The sequence below is a fragment of the Dipodomys ordii genome, unplaced genomic scaffold, assembly GCF_000151885.1.
Source record: "Dipodomys ordii isolate 6190 unplaced genomic scaffold, Dord_2.0 Scaffold224, whole genome shotgun sequence".
NCBI lineage: Eukaryota > Metazoa > Chordata > Mammalia > Rodentia > Heteromyidae > Dipodomys > Dipodomys ordii.
The window spans coordinates 611,935-634,043 of NW_012267440.1; the positions used below are offsets into that span (position 1 = coordinate 611,935).

Below are 22,109 nucleotides of genomic sequence, written 5' to 3' on the forward strand. Positions count from 1 at the left end.
TCTGGTGGTTTAATGGAGATAAGAGTTTCACAGACTTTCTTGCCCAGGCTGGCTTTGAACCGCAATCCTCAGATCTCAGCTTCCTCAGTAGTTAGGATTACGGGCGTGAGCCACTGGTGCCTGGCTATGCTTCTTTTTGTGTGTCAGCACCTTTGTTGAGAAGTCATCAGCTCTTTTCCTGTGACAGACCATCCTAGAGACTTACATGCCTAATTTTTCTAAATTAAAATTCCAGCAGTCAAAGGCTTACTTCCTCTGGGGAAAGCCCTTATCTGAAGAGGGCTGGCTGGGGTTTTGTTCTGTTTAGCTGTTGAGTTGGTGGATACTGTGATTTTGTTGCAAATTCTCCACCAACAATGGATGCTTTCTTCATGGGTGCATCTAAACATAAACATACTTTATCTGTCTCGCCTTTTTTTCTAAAAATTAATTTACTCTCAACATGAAGAATTTAGCTTTTTTTTCCTATTACTTTCACTCCAATACTAAACTTGTGTCTATTATCACTGTGCGAAGGGAGCAAACCTCTGGAATGCAGTACTATTTTTAATAGTACTGGATTGAGTTAGAAACAAAACAATGTTTTAAGTCTGAGTGATTGGCAGAATGCATTATTTCCCTTGATAGAAAGAGGCAAATGTCACTTCATCTAGGCCCCAAAATAAAATTCATCCACCATACACAATGTATTTCCCAAGAAAAAGCTGGAAGTCAAGGTCTGTTTTCTTGTCAAATCTAATTTGTTCTCATATCTAGTTAATCCTACCTTACAGCTCACCCTTAACTCTGCTTTCTTTTCTCTAAAGCCTTTTTTACACTATCGTACCTACAGGATAAATTCTAAGCTTGGTAGCATCACATATTTTATTTTTATATTTGGATATTTTTTGTTTTTATTTTTTTTGTCAGTCATGGGGCTTGAACTTGCAGCCTGGGGACTGTTTGTGAACTCCTTGGCTCAAGGCTAAACTCTACCACTTCCTATATTTGCATTTTTGAAACAACAATTTCAGGCTGTCCTGAAACTTTCTGTGTGGTCTAATCTATTCTCCCTTTGCCTACTTTTTGGCCTCACTTGTAGGAACCCCTAATTTACAGACATGAAAATGAAGCACCTAGGTTTCCAAGTGTAGGGAATGTAATTGACAGATGGCCCTAGAAACTGCTCTTCTGGATCCACTTCTGTGCTTGCAGAGATGCTGTAAATACTACAGGCTCCTCTTCAGCCAGTCTAAGTACAATATGGATTCTTATGTAGGCCAACTTTTGGGAGATATGGATTCGTTTAACAGGGGATTTTGGTTGCAAGATTCCTCCAGGCTTCTCTGGCTAATGGTTTTACATCTGTGGTACATCTGAGATTCTTCCTGCATTCCTCCATTCTATTTCTCTCCCAAGATCACACTGCATTATTGTCTGAAGGATTCCTTTACTTTCTCTGGCTCTTTCTGTAGATATTCCCCCTACTACCACCACCAAACAAGCTCTTGCACATATAATCCCATCCAGACATTTTCATTTTGGAAAATGTTAACACAAGTGGATGATTGTAAAAGACTGTGTGGGGGAACTGTTTCATTTACAACCTGCAGACAAAGAAGTGTTCATCAGGAATTAGTCTGAGGTGCCTGTAGCTAAAGATCTCAACAGAGGTAATGCAGGAAAGGAAACCATCCCAAATGAGGGTAATAACATTGCAGATTCAATGATCCAAGCACTGGAAAAATAAGGGGGACATGGTGTTTACAGGGATAGCAGAATTAACTGGTTATTGGAAAATCTGGGCTGCTGTTTTGTAGAGGGAAAATGAGAAACTGATGAGCATTACAATCAATAAAAGGCTAAGTGTTGAAGTCCAAGGGATTTCTTTGTAGCTTACATAGAGGGCTCTGCAGTGAATGGACCCACATTGCTAAGTAGCAGACTAAACATCTGATGTTTTGAATCTCAGAGCTCTGGAGACATTTAAATGCTCAGGCAAGTTAGATCTACTATGCTAAGGTGAGGGCCTTAACTAGGTAAACTGGGATCCTGAAAACATGGGACAAAACCATCTGTATAGATATCCCTGATAGTGTTGATTCTATAGACCTCTTTCAGCCTTGAAATCTTTCAGTCATGGCTCGCTTTCCCTATTTTCTTGTCCTGTGCTGGAAGACCTGATGGGAAGCTCATTCACAAGTGACACATGTCTTCTTAGTACTTGTCTCTACTTTGTCTCCTGTTGGATGGCTAATGGTGAGTGTTGCATCTGAGTATACTTATCTAGATATGTGCTGGCCTGTGAAAAGGAAAATATGAACTAAAAATGCTATAAAACAAGTTACCATTTATAAGCAGAAATTAGGGAAATGGTTCTGGCATTACATTTTGAGAACACTTGATGAGAGGGATCAGAATATTAAGGAAAGGGTTTATTAATGTAAGCATACTTTCTTTTTTTGGGGGGGGTCTGGTCATGGGGCCTGAACTCTGGATCTGGGCGCTGTCCCTCAGCTCTTCAGCTCAAGGCTAGCGCTCTACCACTTGAGCCACAGTGCCACTTCCGGCTGTTTTCTTTTTGCTTATGTGGTGCTGAGGAATCGAACCCAGGGCCTCATGCATGCAAAGCAAGCACTCTACCACTGAGCCACCTTCCCAGCCCCTTTCTTTTTTTTTTTTTTAAAGCATACTTTCTTGAAACAGAATTTAATGTACTGGGAAAACTCTCTATGCTTTTAAAGGCTTAGAGAAATCAGTAATAGTTAAACAAAGCTAAGTGCTACATGACTGAGTTGGATGATCAGCTGGTAGAGAAAGGTGATAAAAAGGCTTGGGAAAGTAGGCATGCTGGATGATGTTAGAAGACATACCAGGGGATTATGTTCTATGAGGCAGCCCAGATAGCACAGCATAAACAAAGGCCAGCAGGTACTAACAGGAGGGGTATTAGCATTGTTACAGGTAGCAATGGCTCTCCTCTGCAGACTAGGACTGATGAGGCAGTCAATCTCAGAACTGGAGTTACATTCTTATATTCAAGTCTGCTCCTACCATTCCTATCCTCTTTCCCATAGTTTTCATTCAGTGGTAGGTATTTATTATTCTTGTATATTTTTGCCTTTCATCCTAACAGAGCTTCACACATCACTATATACATGTTTGTGTAGTGATTTATGATATAAAAACTTACAAACACAGAATCCAATCAGAGACCCTCTTAAGATAGGGAAGATGAAGAACCGAGCCCAGGACTGGGATTTACTAATTATAAGACATATTATGTTATTCATGCTCATAGAGGTATGACAAGGAGGGTTATAATGTTACATGAAAGTCATTAAAATATTTTAAAAGCCATAATCAGAAATACAAAAACAAGAAATCATACTGAAAATCACTAAGGGAGAAATCGAATGCACAGTCCTCCCTTTATTTAGATGAGGAGTTACAAGAGCTTTGGATGAAGAGTAAGACCCAAGAATAGACTGTAGGCCTGGTAAGTGAATTCTTTGACCAGAAAGGAATGCAACAAAGACTAGAACCATGTTCTCTGAGCTTTTCATGGTAAGTGGCCTGCCATAGCCCCATCCTTTCTGTGTTTGAGTAATAGTAGACCCATTTTGTAGACTCATTTCCTCCACATTTGCGTTATAGGAAAAAAAAAAACTAGTATCATAGAAGAATGACTGTCAGTTGCCAAGTTGCCATATAAGTCGATAAAAGCTCAAATGGGAATGCTTTAGTTCAGAAGATATAAATATACCTGGGATCAGGACAGCATCTTTACTTCTATCTCACCCTATACATCATGTCAGGCAGAAAGTGCTTCTTTCCCTCTTTCCATTTCCCCTATTTTTTTGGGGGGGGCTTGTGAGTTCCCCCCTTTTTCGGTGAAAACTGCCCAATTGCTTTTTGTAGATTTCAAAGGCTTGGATGTAGACAATTATTGGGGAGGTGAATAAAAATTTGGCATACTGTCATACCTTCCATTTCTCCAAATCAAGGATTTCTTTTCTCATACTAATCAGAGATCCTTCTCACCCCCCAAAGGCCTTTCTCTGGTGACAGTATTGCTTTCCAAGGCACAGATGAATCGGCAGCTCAGATGACACATGTACAAACAATGGAGTGCGGTCTTTCAGAGTGGAGTATATATATTTAAGTGAGAAAGTTCTTTTTTTCATGTTAGTGTTGGGGCTTGAACTCAGACACAGGACTCCGTTAGCAGGAGGCTCTGACATACAGACTTTTGTCAACACAGGTGAGTCTTCCATTGTGCTGCAGCATCGTCTGATGCAGGTCTCAGAATGCATGGTACTCTGAAGTCCACACATTAGGCTGCACTAGAGTCTACCCCCTCCTCTGGCTCTCTATCCTTAGCCATAGTTTCCCTAATAAATCTCTTGTACATCTCAGCCATTTGTAGCAACCTCCCTACAAATCCGCTATGCTTCATTTGTAAATACATTATCTAGAGTCTCTTAAATCTGTGATCCTTCCTTTTCTCTTAGATCATTGAAGAAGTGTAGCCTCCCTCTGTTGGAATACTCTGTCACCTTACATTGATCTATCAAATTCATCATCACTTTTTAAGATAAGAAAAGTCATTAAAGAACTCTAGCTATAATTATTTGTACAATTTCCTCATAACTAAAGAGACTTTCCTTGGGTTGCTAGACAGCTCTCAAAGATCCTGGTATAATGGCTAATAAATACTTATAAATTTATTTAATAATTCTACTGTGATGATACTGTAAGGATAGTTATCTTAAGTTTTAAATAAGGTCATCAACACCCGTGTTTCTTTCATCAGAAGACTATTTCCCAAGGGAAAAGCAAGGAAATTTTATTGAGCATAATGGAGAATATTCAGTTTGTTAGTATTAACTGAATAAGAATGTTATCGAATATGCTCTTTGCAGTATGAATTTTGAAGACAAGCCCCAAATCCTATAATTAAGTTATACTTTCATACTCTTATTTGGGGGGAAAGGGGTTATTCCTAATTTTTAGTTCCATACAATTTGCAAATACATTTGAAGACTTTGCAGCTACCAAAGCATAGAACTAACACCCACTCATGTTTCTATACATAAACTATTCTTTTAATGTCATTAAAAAATTGCAAATAGACTATGTATTCTATGTGGGCAAAAAAGGCAAATATGGGGCTGGGAAGGTGGCTCAGTGGTAGAGTGCTTGCCTTGCATACATGAGGCCCTGGGTTCGATTCCTCAGTACCACATAAGCAGAAAAAAAAGCTGGAAGTGGTGCCATGGCTCAAGTGGTGGAGTGTAGCCTTGAGCTGAAGAGCTTAGGGACAGCGCGTAGGCCCAGAGTTCAGGCCCCATGACCAGCAAAAAAAAAAAAAAAGGCAAGTAAATGAATCTCTTGAAACACTACAGGTATAACCAACAGAATATTATCAACATTTACATCGTTCACATCAAAATGATGACATCCAAAGACATATTCCTTTTGAGGCATAGATTTATCAATAAAATATTACATATCTTTTAATGTTCTGGTACAATATTCCATACACTGCAGGGAAATTAAATGTAGGTCTAGTCATCAGCTTACTAGAGGATCCTTTGCTATTAGCTTTTATTAAGAACCACAATTAGGTAATAAACAAACAGACAAATTATTAATTACATGCTCTGAGGTTTAGGATGAAAACTTTAAAAATTAGTTTGATATATAGCGAAGTTATATGACACAGTGAAACTTGTGAACTTGCCATAGGGAAAAAGGAAGACACTTTAGTGATGAAAGATACAATAAACTCTGTTTTGGAACTTATTTTTCAAGAGAAAGAAGGAAAAATGTTTCAACAGAATGAAAGGCTTCTTAATATCAGGGAGGCTGTGTGCTTGCTGAGTAAAAACTTCACCCACCATGGGCAGAAGACCTGCCTGCCTCCAGCTTTCCATCTATATCCCCCTCCCTTCCGAATCCCTAAACTACAACAAACACCTAACAGCTGCACTGCATACTTTTCCATAATCCCTTGACCTAGAAACAACCCAAGAATTCATAGCAGTTCTTAAAAATCTCCAGGAAAATAACCTCTAAAAACGATCTGGACCATTTCCTTGGCTGAGGATGCAGAGATGTCCAGACAGCCCTTTGTGTATTCCTATCCCATGTGTCCAAGGGTACTAGTTTTGATGGGAGGGCCGCACCCTAGACATGAGGGACTATTGATTTAGATTCACTTCATGGAGTGGATTATCTCACTTTTAGGCAGTGTTGGCATCTGACCCAGTGTGTCACACTTGCAAAGCAGATGCTCTACCACTGCTGCCATGCCCCAGCCTTTTTTGTGCTGATGCTTTTTGCCCACGCCAGCCTGTGATCCTCCTACTTGCACTTCGTGTCATGCTAGGATGACAGATGCATGCCACCATGCTCAGCTTTTCCAGGACGTTTTTTTTTCTTTTTGCCCAGGCTATGCTAGAATCTCAAGCCTCCTGATCTCCCATGGAGCTGAGATCACTTTTTGATTAAAAAAAGAAATTCTGAGTCTTAAATTTAATTTTCAAAAAGCTCAATATCGTGTGCCAGAGAATTTCTTTCACCCCAAATATAAAACCCTATGCTTCTAATTTTAAAATGCTCAGCCAGCTATGGCATATTGTGTATTTTTAATGTCCACCAATGAGCCCAATGTAGGCTGGCTGTGTTCCTGTCACATCCATGTTTCTGCTTCACCCAGTACTGACTGCTCTGGCCTTGGATCCTTTACTTTCTCAAAGACCGTCTCTCAGCAACTTAGATTAACAACTGCACCTCAAGCGCTCATCTCCCCAGCTCTAACTGCATTATCACATACAGAACCACCTGACCCGAGAACCTGCAACAGCCTCCCACCTACCTCTCAGCACCATCAGCCATTGGCAATGTCACCAGCCTGGTCTGGGATCCACTTATATAATGTGATAGTTTGCTGGCTTTGTGGAGGGAACCTATGTGGAATCAGTGCATGGTAACAGTCAAAGCTGGCCATTCTGAGACAGTAAACTATAAGCCAACATACGGATACAGCAGACCTACTTATACAATAACACACTTTGTGTGCTGGTGTGAAGTCAAAGCAGTCCCCCAAACAGATGATTAATTGTGACAGGGCAAGGACCACAGGAATCACACTAACCTGGAATCTCCTTCTCTACAGGCTTAACAGGATGAGAGCAGCCATCACACCCCCAGTATGGAGACAAAAATAATGAAGTCATCACAATGACACTTTGCTCTGAAGCAGGGACACAAGAGGGATAGGCGGATGGATGGAGGCCCAAAGTTCCTTAGGGTTCCAGAAAAGAACCTCTGCTGGGCAATGAGGACATTTAGTCCCTCCTTTCAGGAGCCAAAGCAAGAAGACTGAGCAAGGAGAGCCAGACTTCCCTGCAGGACTTTCTCACAGGAGCGGATTCATATACTGAGCTCCTTCACTGAATACTGCCACCACAAGAGAAGTGGAATGAGGTCTCCAAAGAAGGCAGAACATTTGCAAATCCCACTGCGGGCTGCATCTGACAGGAGTCTGCTCCTTGCTGCAGCTGGACCCAACAGCAGTGTGAGAGGACAGCATCCTATGTGCCAGGTTCTGTGGTGTCATCTGAGGGGGGCTCTGCCTTGAATGTTCTGTCCCCCATCATTTGTTGGTTCAGCGAAAGTTCAAGTCACTGGCAGGATTCCTCAGGAGCTTCTTGAAGACCCTTGGTGACTTTCTCATCTGATTGCTACCTCTGCCACCGACTGTAAGTGGCCTCAGCTTCCCAAGGTCCCCACAGCCTTTGATGGACTGATGGCCTCTGGTGAAGTGCCCCAGCACTGGCCCTTCTACTTGAAATGGCTAAGCCTGACTTGTCTCATCAGTGGTCACAGAGGGGAGCCACAGAATTGTGGTTTGAATCTGAAGAAGTCCTGGTCACTGCCAGCTTGGAGCTCTGAACTGTCCGCCATGTTGTGAAGGACACCAGAGACAACATAGGAGAGACCCTGAGACTCTACACAGAGACAGAAGCCTACATCTCAGGCACCCTGCCAGCCACCTAAGTGACCATTCTTAGGACTTGCAGACTGACTTAGCTGACCCAGCTCAGACCAAGGTGGGAGATATCATTGACATTTCATGACTGTGATACCTCCTTTGCTTTAAACACAAGATAAATATGCCAAATGCAAAGACAGAGCGACTTTATCTTCCAACAGCTAATGATAACTGGCTGTCTGCTAAGAGGAAAACACATCCCACCCTAATTCATAAGGCTTGTTTCTCATGACTTCATGACTTTTTAATTCATTCTTTTTTGTGTGAAGGGGTGCAGGTATACAGCAGTTTGAACTCATGTAGCCTCTTGCTTACAAGGCTGGTGAATCACTCCCTGAGCCTTCCCCCCAGCTTATTCCTGTGACTATTTAATAACAATGCAAAGATAATCAACTCATGACAATCTCAGATGTTGGCTTAATGATCATTTAGGTGGTGGTGGTAGGGGGGAAGAAGCGGCGACCAAAGTGAATATCCATTACTGACTGCACAAATGCTTTGGCTGACTGTGTCCCCTACATGCATGTCTTAGAAACTGCTCTTTAATGTGATGCTTGCAGAAGGTGGGGAATGATAGGGGTGATGAGGGGCTTTCAGCCCCTCCTGTTCTCTGTGACTCTGCAGCACCCTCTGTTCTGTTATATACAGCAGGATGCGGCTTCCCATTGTGCAACTACATTATAATTGATCCAGACTATGGTTATGGTATTCTTTTCAGCAACACAAACCAGAGTAAGATGGCAGCGATGGTGAACAGAATTATTCTCACTTCCCAGGGATGCTGTTACTTAACTTCCCCAAAATACTTCTTACAAGTGTCCCATGATCCTCACAGAAAAAAAAGGCGGGGGGGAGTCAAATCAGTTAAGTTTATAAAAAGAAAAAAAAAACTGCCCACAGCTAAATTCTCAATCCCATAATTTGTAAAACAGGAGCACAATTTCACTGCTTCCTCAAATCAAAGCAGAATTCTAAAAAGAACATTGTCTACATTGTAGAGATGATTTCTTTGTATCTGAGGCCAGGAATTTCTTAGAATACAGTGTTCTTTAAATGGTTTCAGATTTTCTTATCAAAAAGTAGCTGACAACTGGATAAGCCTTCCAGTTCACTCTTAGGCAAATTTTCCTGCCTCTGTTCTTGACCTTGGTGGGGGAGGGGTCAAAGTCTGCATCTCTTTCTGTGCTGGAGTGCCCTCACCAGACACTCTTCTGCTGCTTCATCAGGCCCACGTTCCTGCAGACTCAAGCACTCTCCTCCCTCAGGTCAGCACTCTGTTCGCCACCTGTCTGGTCTGTTAGGGAATACTTATTAGTGTACTCATGTCCTTTCCAGTTGCTTTTCTGCTATTCTTAACTCCTGTGATGTTGTGTTTCAATATAATACTGGATGGCCATGTAGATGAATTGGTACTGTGCGTCTGTCTGGACCATCCCTGATCTCTGGGACCGTACTGGTTTTGGGCAAGTCAATGTCACCTTTCTCTCTGCTGATGTCAAGAATATAGATCATGATGAACATTCCCTTCAGCCAATTCCAGCACTACAGTGAACCACAACAGGGCCTGCATCCATGATGCTCTCCTGCTTGTGGTGGACCTCCTCCAGGAAGTCTAGCATGCCTTCGGGGTCACTGGGCACATCGTGGTCCATCCAGGTTCAAAAGTGGTATTGCCAGACCATTCTCTCAGTATTCCTTATCCAATCTTCAAGAGCTTGAGTTTTCCTAGTGTGTAGCCATAAGCCGCTGCTTTCTTTGATGTTCTGGATATGCATGACCCCATACTCTTGGAGCATATACTGATGCAGCCATTACTTGTTGCATTTACTCTTCCCTTTCTGCACTTTCTTGGTGTCACAACAATCTCTCTGAAGTTCTCCTAGAACACCATCCACCAGAAGTCACTCACCATGTTCTGCAGGCAGCCTTGCATGGCAATGTAACTCTTTTTGGGCTTTGAATTGTTGCACTTGGTTTCAAATTCAGGCATGATGATGTTTGCACTGATGTAATCAGAAACAGGCTTATTAGGATCCCTGTCATTCAGGACCACCCTGATGTGACTGAAGGAAGGGCAGGATGTTCTTATATCTGTTTTTGTTCTCATGTTCTTGCTTCTGACCCTCCTTTCAGCTGTAGAGAAGTTTGCATTCCTGTTGTTGTAGTATTTCAAACTCTTCCTGAAAGCCTTGCTTGACTTTATCTGTGGTCTTGGCTAACTTGCTCAATTCTCAAATCTGGCTTTTGATTTTGTCAGCAATAATTGAAGTCATGTTGAGTCGTAGAACTGTGCCCAATGTGACCATCATAGGATTCTCCTTGTAATGTTTCACCAGATCTGTCAGAGTCAAACAGTTTTCTCCCACCAACGTCATTTCCGCTTCTGACAGCAAATCCTGACATGGGTCACTTTAGACTTGCTATTGTTGCTCTCTCTCGTCATCGGTGCACATAGAACAAAATCCCCAGGGTTGCTCTGGTTCTCTCCATACAAGAAAGCTGCCATGCTTTCCTTTCTCGATCAGCAGTTTCTACGCTTCTTTTCCAGGGAGTTGACCATGAAACCACAGTTTAGAGGTAGAATCTGCACAGTTCAGTGGGTACTTGAGGTAGATCACATCTCCATTCTTCTCTTTCAGCTGCCCATGATGCTTCATGTAATACTGGACCAGCTTAGCCAGGTGGCAAACTTCTCCCCTCCACACAGGTTGTAGTAGTCCCCCATGTTCTGAACCTTGATGTGGGTGACACCTCCATTTCTTCTAACAGAAAGCATGAAGTCTCCAGAGTTGCCAAAAAGCTACCATCAACTCCTGTGGTCAACAGCAGATTTTCTCCATACACGTGAAACTATCTCCACAATATCAAGTTCCTTCCACCCGCCCGCTCTGGGGCAGCCCCGTTCCAAGCTCAGGCTCTGCTTTGCTGGGTCATTATCAGGCTGGGCCCATAGGAGGCCAGCTCTGAACAGGATGGGGGCCACTGGGGCACAGAGCTAGCCTGCTGTGCACAGAACCCCCTCTAGGCCTGGGGGATCCCAGACTCTGTGCAGCTTCCCCTCAAGCCTAGCATGCTCCTCCTCCTCCTCCTAGCCCCTCCACTCTTAATTACTTAAATTGATGTTTAAGGATTTTTTCTATTACAATCTAAATGTAAGGATATGGTTTTTGTTTTGTTTTGTTGTTGTTGGATTTTTTGTGTGTTTGTGCTGGTCCTGAGCTTGAATGAGGACCTGGGCACTGTCCCTTAGCAGTCTTGCTCAAGGCTGGTGCTCTACCACTGGAGCCACAGCTCCACTTCTGGCTTTTTTTAAGGCAGTTTATTGAAGATAAGAGTATCACAGACCTTCCTGCCCGAGCTGGCTTTGAACTGCAATCCTCAGTTCTCAGCTTCCTGGGTAGCTAGGATTACAGGTATGAGCCAATGGTGTCTAGCAAGGATAAAAATTCCTTTTAAAGCATTTACTGCTTTGGGGTATAGCAAAGAGATAGGATATGTTCTTAATATTCTCAAGTTTCTAGGCTCAATCTCCAGCACCAATAATTCTATAAAAAGAAGAAAAATTATTTACACATATTTGCTATTATTGCTATAATTTTCTTGTGTTTTCAAAATACTGTTTTCCCATGATCTCTACAATTATCACATTTAAGTTTTTAGGCTCCTCTTTTGATAGCTGCCTGATACTGTTCAGTGTGCTTTTCTGGTTGTTCTCTTTAATCTCTCTATGAGATTTCATCTACTCCATACCTTAAGTACCATCTTTTAAAAATTATTTAAGTGGCTGTATGAAAGACTTTCTATTTAACAAAGTAGTTTATGAATACAATACACCTTGATCAATTTCACTCCTTTCAACATTGTCACCAATCTCTCTACTATCTACCCCTTCCTTCACTCTTTTATTTTTGCCAGGCCTGGGACTTGAATTCAGGTCCTGGGCACTATCCCTGAGCTTTTGCTCAAACTCTACCACTTGAGCCACAGTGCCACTTCTGACTTTTTCTGTTTATGTATTACTGAGGAATCGAACCCAGGGCTTCGCGCATACTAGGCAAGCACTCTTCCATTAAGTCACATTTCCAGCTCTCCCCTCCTTCACTGTTCTTAATCTTGTAGATATACATTGGATCTTGCCTGCATTTTCCCCTTCTACTTCTTTTCATTCTTCATTTTTTTTTTCCTTTGACCCTACCCCACCCATTTCAAGTACCTGCTTCCTGGTATTTTATTTTGCTGAACTTTGATTTTGGCTTTCTAAGGAATTACATAAGTAGCACCTTTTTGTTGCGTATAATGTTTGCTGAATTACCTTTTTTTTTTTTGTTGTTGGTGATGGGGCTGGAACTCTGGGCTTGGGTGGTCCTTGCGCTCTTTAGCTCAAGTGCTCTACCGCTTGAGCCACAGCACCACTTCCAGTTTCCTAGTGGTTTATTGGAGATAAGAGTCTCATGGACTTTCCTGCCTGGACTGGCTTTAAACCACAATCCTCAGATCACGGCCTCCTGAGTAGCTAGAATTATTGGCGTGAGCCACTGGCGCCCGGCCTGAATTACCTTTTTTAACTACAGATGCTCATATCTAACTATGGAGATTATACTATTTGTAGCTTTGAACAGAAACTAAATATGAATAACTTAATCAAGGAGAAAATCATTCACAGGATATTATGATTCGTAGAATTTGGAGATAGGCAAGACCCAAGAGGAGAAAATCCTGCACATACCTTGCAGTAGGAACTCTACTACATTTCAGTCATTTTGTACAAGATTGGGTAAGTTAGTATTAGTTTGGTATACTTAGAGATAAGTGCCATCTCCTTTGTTAAGGAAGTTTTGGTAACAATCTTGATGGAATTTTGTTGATTCCTCCAGATTTAAGTCCTTAAAGGGAATTACTAACTGTGCACACAAACTGAGAGGAGTTCTCAAAAGAAGAAATATAAATGGCTAATAGCTACATGAAGAAGTTCATCATACTAAATCACAAGGAAGTACAATAAAAATCACACTAAGTTCCATTTCACCCCAGATTAGACATAATCAAGAAAACAACCTGACTTATCTATCTGTAACCCCTCTGTACATCACCTTTATTGTAACAATGAAAAATAAAAACAAACAATAAATGCTAGCAAGGATGTGGAAAAAAGAAAACCCTCACACACTGTTTTAGGATTGTAAATTAGTGCAACCACTTATTAATCAGTATGGAAGTTCCTGAAAAGGCTAAAAATAGACTTTCACTATGACTGCCATACTGTTTGGGGCATGTATCTGAAGGGGAGTGAATCAATAAAAAAAAGACAGACTCCTGTATACTTTTTTAATGTAGTATTGTTCACAATAACTAAACAGCAGAATCACTGTTGAGCTGAGGTGTCAGACATCAGATGAATGGATGAAAAATATATGGTACCCATATATCAATATCATGGGATCCTACATAACCATAAAAAAAGAAATCATGTTATCTGCAGGAAAATGGATGAAATTGGTGGACATCATTTTGAAAAAGAAAAATTAAGCTAAAAAATCAAATATTGTATACCTTCATTCATATATGGAAGCTAGACATGTATATACATTTATATTCCTATATACATAAAAATATATGTACATATCCCTATAAGCATAAAATTGTATTTATATACACACATATACATATATACCAAAGTACTCAGAACACGATTCTGATTGGGCACTGTTTAGAAAGATATGAAGAGAGGGAAGGAAAAATAAAGGATGGAGGGTAATTAATTTTACAATACAATGAAAATATATATGAATGTGACATAAATCTCCAATGACAATTGCTAATCAACAGGGTGTTGGGGCTTGGGGAAAAATAAATTTGAAAAGAGATTGGGATAGTGGAGAGGGTGAGTGAGAATGAGTATGATTGAAATATTTTGCATATATCAAAGTAGAACAATGAGGCAGGTAGAGGTTTGTGTTGGTAATGGTATAAGGTAAGGGAGATTGGTTGGGATATATTGTATATATGTGTGGAAATGTCACAAACAACTTTTATATAATATATTGTAATGAAAAAATTTAGTAGGTAACGAATGTCTCTGATGATGGCATAATGGTGGTATAAACACAAATTGATAATTATTAAAATGTTAATATTTAAAAGTTTCCTAGATAATAATTTCATAGGAATAAAAAAATAAGTGATTAGGAAATGAGATAAAGAATAAATGTATGCAATAAGTAGTTTGGTAATCTCTTATACTAGTTCCAGCTAAAAGAGCAATTTAAAAGAATAAATTTTTAGATTAAAGTTGTGGTTTGATTCTATTGACTGCATGTTTTTCTGAGAACATTTCTCTATGGATATAGTCCTTGTTTCTATACAGTTTTCCTAAATTTTGTGCTAGCTTTGTGGAGCTTAAGATGTAGCTGGTAGAAAGCAACAAAAATAATAAAGATATATCAAAATAAAGTTTGTAGGAAGATGCTATGCACAGTGGAATAAAACAACAAAGCAAAGTGCATCTGAGTGTAGGGCAAAGTTGCAATTTTAAAGTCAACCTTTTGCTCAAGGCTTGTAATTGCTCAACAAATATCCACATGCCCTGGTTCCTATAACTTCTATGACTTAATCTGGTGATAGTTTTCTTTGTCATTTTTCTATCTGACCAATTGACTTCTTTAACATTTTTCAAATACTCCAAACATGCTTTAACCTCTGTTTGGAACTCACTTATTACAGATAACCCCATCGCTGGATCCCTAAAGTATTTCCAATGTCCCTTTCTTGGTGAGATTATATCTAGCCACCTCAGTTAAAATTACTCCTTCATTTCCTGAGGCCATTTCCCCATTTCTATTACTTGGTTTCTTTTCTTTAACTATGTGTGTATGGGTATGTAATATAGTATGCAATACACTTGTTTGTTGTCTATCTCCCTCACTACCTTTTTTTAGGGGGTCAGTCATGGGGCTTGAACTCTGAGCCTGAGCTCTGTCCCTCAGCTCTTCAGCTCAAGGCGAATTGTCTACCAGTTGAGCCACAGCACCACTTCTGGTTTTCTGATTGTTTATTGAAGATACGATCTCCTGAGTATCTAGGATTACAAGGCTTGAGTCACCGGTGCCCCCCACTAAATCTTAAGTTTGCAAAGGCATGGCATTACCATACCTAGAACACAGTAGGTAGTCAAATATTTGATGTAAAGTTGATGATGAATGAGATGATAGCTAAGCTGAGATTAAAGTAGAAAACTTGAAAGACAGTAGCAGTTGGGACCAACTTCTATGTGACTTGAAACTTAGAGGACAACACATATTTTCTTTAAATTCCTTTGCATCTGATCACTCTTGAAACCTGGAGAAATTCTTGTTACCAAGCAATTACTATAAATAACCTGGGTTGCATTGACATTTATGGCCTCTAGTACCTCAATATCTTTCTTACTCCGATCTGCTAAGAGATTACATAATACATATTTAAACATTAAGAAGATAGTTTTTCTTTAGCTCATAACCATAGAAATGAGGTTGTGCTGATTGCTACTTTTTTTCCCGATGAGAAGAAGATAGCACTGGAATTATGCTTATTTTTATATGTGTCAATTACTATCAATTTTATTCACAGTGAAATTTTTATTTTGAAATTCACCAGGACAAAAAGACAAAAAGACATGTTATTAAATATCTATAATAGGATTTTTTTCTGAGGTAGGATTACTTCTAGCACACTAAGTTATGCCTATTATTTGATACCTGCATATGTTGTTTTTACCATTTTTTTTACTAGCCATGAAATCTTGGAATTGAAATTAATCACAGTAGAAAAACAGAAGTTGCAATGAACCAAGAAGTGGTATAAGCCACACCTTCCAAATGCTGGAAAGAGACAGTATATGCTAATATCATTCCTTTTATCACCTGTACATTAGATGTTTGTTATGTGGAGCATGCAGTTCATCCTCTCAGGCAGAAAATAGAATGGACTGCTCGATCATGAACATTATAAACCTTTACATATAGCTGGCATAACTTGATGCTGCACCTACAACATTTGCTTTTAGAGTATATTAAAATTCTACCATACCTCAAACACTATTATAAAGATCAGTATATAAAATAGGTAACTAGTATTTGGTATATTTTCTTGTCAATCTATTCCATATATTAGAATTTTTAAAATGCTAAGAAATTTTATACGGTCATTGTAATTTTCATTACATTTTTGTTGTTTTTATTTTGTTTCTGAAGCTGTGGGCCCTTGACATTTATGCAATGAATACTGTTAAATGCTCTGGGCATTTGTTAATAAAATATTGATTTGATATTGTTCTCTATTCTTTTTATAACACAGTAGTATTCACTTATTGAATTCTGTAAATTACTTCTAGCAAAGTGGCTATTTTTGTCTTTAAAATTTCTTAAAATTGTTATTATAAAAGTGTTGTACAGAGGGGTTACACTTATATAAGTCAGGTAAAGAGTATATTTCTTTTTGGACAATGTTACTCCTTCCCTTGCTCTCTCCCAGTTTTTCCCTCCCAGTCCTATCTACAAATTTTATAGTTCATTTTCAACATAGCCAAGTGGTTATTTTAATTAGTTTATTTATAGCTTTTATGCCTATACCCTCTATTTTAAAAACTATTTTTTACAACTCTATTTTACAACTAATAAATCTGAATAAAATGGCAGGTAAGAAAGAAAGAATCTCTGTATTATATATAGTAGAGGCATTATTCACAGCAATCTCAGAAACTGATAAGGGTCAGCCTCTTTATACGGTAACTTTAAAACCACAGTGGACAATAGGCACTGTTGTCAGAAGTTTGGACATTCAAGAGAAAGCACTTGGTAGTTGTGAGAAATGGCATTTGGCATTTCTACACTTAATCAACATTTTTTTTTTTAAACCGAACTGGGTGCTGGTGGCTCATGCCTGTAATCCTAGCTACTTAGGAGGCTGAGATCTGAGGAGTGTGGTTCAAAGCCAGCCTGGGCAGGAAAGTCTGTGAAACTCTTATTTCCAATAAACCACCAGAAAACAAGAAGTGGTGCTGTGGCTCAAGCAGTAGAGCGCTCACCTTGAGCTGAAGAACTGAGGGACAGTGCCAGGCCCAAAGTTCAAGCCCCACGACGACAAAAAAAAAAAAAAGACTGCCAGGTGCCAGTGGCTCACACCTATAATCCTAGCTACTCAGGAGGCTGAGATCTGAGGATCATGGTTCAAAGACAGGCTGGGCTGGAAAGTCCGTAAGACTCTTATCTCCAATTAATAACCAGAAAAACAGAAGTGGCACAGTGTCTCAAGAGGTAGAGTGCTCGCCTTGAGCTGAAGAGGTCAGGGAGAGCCCCCAGGCCTAGAGTTCAAGCTCCATGACTGATCCCCCCCAAAAGAATGAATATCCCTGAGTTCAAGCCCCAATTTGGGCACATAGATGCACATGAACACAGACAAAGGTGGGGAGGAGTTGATCACCAAGTCATGGAATTTTCTCAGGGCTCTTAGGAGGGAAGGCCCAATCCCACCCTGTGGCATCTTGTAGGGAACAGCCTACAGAGCAGAAGATTTTATTTCAACACACACTATAAGAGCTAGTGATGTACTAGACTATAAGCCTCTTCTCTCCTCACATTCCCTTCTGTTTATTATTTGCACAAAGCTCCCACAACCAACCAAAAACAAAACAAAACAAAACAAACTAGAATCTGTAGCCCAGAGCTGGTAGCTCACACTAATCCTAGCTATTCAGAAAGCTGAGCTCTGAGGATCAAGGTTGGAAGCCAATTGGGGTAGTAAAGTACCGTGAGACATTAATGCTTGTTTTTTGTTGTTGTTGGTCATGGGGCTTGAACTCTAAGCTTGGATACTATCCCCTGACCTCTTCAGCACAAGGAGAACATTCTACCACTTAAGCCACAGTGCCATTTCCAATGTTTTTTTTTCTTTTTGTCTTATTTGTCCATCTATCTGTCCTGGGGGGGGGGTTGCTAAGGGAGGCACTGAATTGGAGGGACAAAGTGTGAACAAATGCAGCAGTGGTACTCACTAGACACTATGTGAAAAATGAACTATAGAACTTGTGGGTGGGAAGGAGTGACTTTGTCCAAAAAGAAATGTACTCTTGCCTGGCGCGGGTGGCTCATACCTGTAATCCTAGCTACTCAAGGAGGCTAAGATCTGAGGATCATGGTTCAAAGCCAGCCCAGGCAGGAAAGTCCATGAGACTCTTATCATCAATAAACCACTAGAAAACCAAAGTACACTGTGGCTAAAGCAGTACAGCACTCACCTTGAGCTGAAGAGCACAAAGATAGTGCCTAAGGCCAGAGTTCAAGCCCCAATACTGAAAAAAAAGTACTCTTTATCTGACTTATGTAACTGTAATCCCTCTGTATTATCCTTGATGATAACAATAAAAGTATTGTTTAAGGGCTAGGACTGTGGCTTAGTGGTGGAGTGCATGCCTAGCATGCATGAAGCCCCATGTTCAATTCCTCAGCCTGGGAGCGGCACTGTGGCTCAAGTGGTAGAGTGCTAGCCTTGAACAAAAGAAACTCAGAGACAGTGCCCAGGCCCTGAGTTCAAGTCCCAGGGCTGGCAAAAGTTTAAAAAGCAGGAAGTGGAGGTCTGGCTCAAGTGGTAGAATACTACCCTTGAGTGAAGAACAACCTAAGGAAGGCCCTGAATTCAAGCCCTAGTACTGACATAAAACAAACAAAAACATAATGTGCTAAGTAATGGTCTAGTCACAAGAAATAATGGAGATAATAGGTACCTTCATTACAGCTGATGTATATGAAACACAGAAGAGTGTGAAACCTCAGAAAGACAGGGCAGACAAGAAACTATCAGCTGTAATGGAGATAATAGGTGAAGATGAAGGTGAACATTCAAATATGTGGTATTTCTAGTAGCAGTAAGTGCTTTAAATATGGCAATAATTCAGAGAACGACTAGGACTCTTTCTGATGGCATGCTAGAGTAAAGGATAAAATGGGCATTTGAACTGAGATTTAAAAATAAAACAAAGTGCACAGAAATCTAAGAGAGTGGGTGTTACAGTTGGGTTAAGTGAATAAATATAGTACAAAACCAGGCTAGAGAGACAAGGAAGGGCCAGATCATGGGGCTGGAAGACAATAGCAAAGGATTTTACTTGGCAGTCACTGGGAAATTTTTTTTGTGTTTTTTTTTCTTTCCTACTACTGGAACTTGAACTTAGGGCCTAGGTGCTGTCCTGAGCTTTTATACTGACAGCTGAGCCACAGTTCTACTTCTGGGTTTTTTGTAGTTGGAGATAAGAATTTGATGGACTTTTCTTCTCTGGTTGGCTTCAAACTACGATCCTCAGATCTCAGCCTCCTAATAGGATTTCAGAGATAAGCTACCAGCATTCCGTCACAATGGGAAGTTATAAACTACTAAATACCCCGAAGATACCCTGGCTTTATTGGAAAAACATGGAAAGGGAGTAGTATGGATACACTGGAAACTCTCATGTTTTCTTATTGCATCATAAGAGAAAATTAGAGAGTCCATATTTAATAAGGATCACCATACCTCTTGCATGCTTAAAAAATAGAATGTTGAGTCATGGTGCTTGTTGCTACTTTAGAGTATATTACGTTTATGCTACACATTTGCTCTCTCTCTCACACACACACACATACAATGTGACTTGGTTTAGTAGTTGTACTCATTTTCTAATCTTTTGTCTGACCTGTTCTTCTGAAGTTTCATACTCTCCTGTGTTTCATATCCAGCAGAAAACATTTCCCTCATTAAGCCTCTCTCTCTTCAAATCTTTTGTCTCAGTTTTATTGCAGATAAAATACCACTAAGAACAGATAAAAGATACAAATGAGAAATAATATGTAACACACAAAGAAAGTAAAAAAATAAGCTGTGCTAAAGAAAGAATAAAATTGTGGTAGAGTGCCTTTCCAGCAAATGTGAGACATTATTATTTTTTTCAAACCCTAGTACTGCCAAAAAAGGAAAGAAATCAGTAAAATGATGAAATAGATTTTGGTTAGGAACTATTGCAACAGAGGAAAAAAATTGCTAAGTAAAAAAAAGTAGGCTGTTTTCTGAAGACAAGGGCAAGTGAGGGATTTAGACAGTGTTGAGCAAGGTAACTGAACAGAAAATTAGAAAAAGGAAACAGGGATTCTGGTTAAACTGAAATGAGTGATTAGATATCACCTGGTGGGTAGTGGGGGACAGAAAATTGGATTATAACGAAGGGAATCAGAAATGGGGGATTAGGATGGGGTATACTCTTTGAATTGACTCAATAGACTTCTAAGTCAGAATATCTGGGGATGAAATACAGCCAAAGATATTTCTTCAAGTTGTCCAATGGGTACCTAGAGTACGCAATAAAACAGAAGAACAGAAACTGTTATTTGTATACTCTGCACATTTTGTTCAAGGCCAACTACACTTCGGGTGCTAATTAAGCTTTAAGGATGCTCTCTTGGCCTAAGTCTTTTAGTAACATATGAGCCTCAACTGGGTAGCTCACTAGTCTACTCTAGAATGCTTTAGTTTTCAAGTTCACACAGATGAACAATATCTATGACAATGGCAGATGTGATTCATCTCTCCCTAGCTTTCAGTTCCTTTGGGACATTCTGTTCCCTGAAATAACATTTGGGAAACTCATATTCTCTCTGAGCCATCTGGCATAGCTGGGCTGGTAATCTGAACACTTCCTCATTTAACACCTTTTAACATTACAGTCCTAAGGCTATGTCTTATGCATAGTAGTTCACCTATTTTTTGCAGTGTCACAGTATTTATTGTTAGGATATTAATTAAATCACTTTAAGCATTTACTGAGTATCAAATAGCAACTATCTAAAGATTGATCCTTGCCTTCAAGAATCTTGTATTCTAAGAAGAGATTAGCATTTAGTTCTACCATTATATCTATTTTATGATTTAGGTTCTTGTGCTAACATATATTATGGTATTAGACTTCTCCAGAGAAGCAGAACCAACAATATCTATCTTATCTATCTGTTCTCGCTTCCTCCCTCCCTACCCCTCCTCTCTCATTGTATTATAATGGGCTAAATTCAGAGCAAATATGTCTTTTTCCACTGGAAAAATTTCATTGAAAGTAAACTGCTACAGCTTTTTACTAAATCGGAGAGGGAAATTCATAAACTGAAGTTTTACAAACCACCTTGAGATTCTCAAGTGAAAAAAAAACTTTTAAGTGGAAGTATTGTTAAGCTGACTTAAGTAACTGGTCCATTAACTTTAATCTCTTGAATAATGTAATATAACTTCTTGGTTCTTTTAAACTTAATTTCATGGGTCATATTCTCAGTATAAAATGTAATGCTGTCAAGGAGAGCTGTGCTTAAAACCAGTTAGAAGTCATGATCTTGTGCTTCATAAGGACTGAGAAAATGACTCACAGATTTTATCTTTCATGTCCCTGGATCACTTAACATTTGATGGAGCATTTCCAAATGCTAGGGGGTTAGTTAGCTAACATGGGTATAGAACCTTATAATTCAACTTCACTTGTCTCCTTTATCTTGGCCTCTGTTCTACAAAGGAGGGTATTAACTCTTTTGACTATGTACACAGGATCCCTTCAGAGGCAACTTAATAACTGTTTCCAAAGTATGGAGTTTTCACTGGAATCTTCTTGCTTGGTTTTCCTATTTTGGTCAGCAAGATTTTTATTCACCTTTTGTTAAATTTATCAATATTAACTTACTTCTTGTTGTTCCTTCAAAAGGTGACAATGATCAGATCAGAGTAACAGATTTTTGAAACATAATTTGTGAGGGCTCGAATGTGGCTTAGTGGTAGAGTGCTTGCCTAGCACGCATGAAGCCCTCGATTCGATTCCTCACTACCACATACACAGAAAAAGCTGGAAGTGGTACTGTGGCTGAAGTGGTAATAGCTTTGAGCAAAAGCAGCTCAGGGACAGTGCCCAGGCCCTGAGTTCAAGCCCCAGGACCAACCAAAAAAACATAATTTGTGAGAAAGTGTTACATAAAGGGAGAAAAAAACTTAACTAAGCTTTAGTTAGTTAAGTTAACCAAACTTTAGACATGGC

General features: G+C 39.7%; 1 pseudogene; it reads right to left on the minus strand.

The window, feature by feature from the left end:
- Window positions 1–9,237: 9,237 nt before the first annotated feature.
- The window catches only part of LOC106000555, a 62,522-nt pseudogene continuing 49,650 nt past the window's right edge, over window positions 9,238–22,109 (minus strand).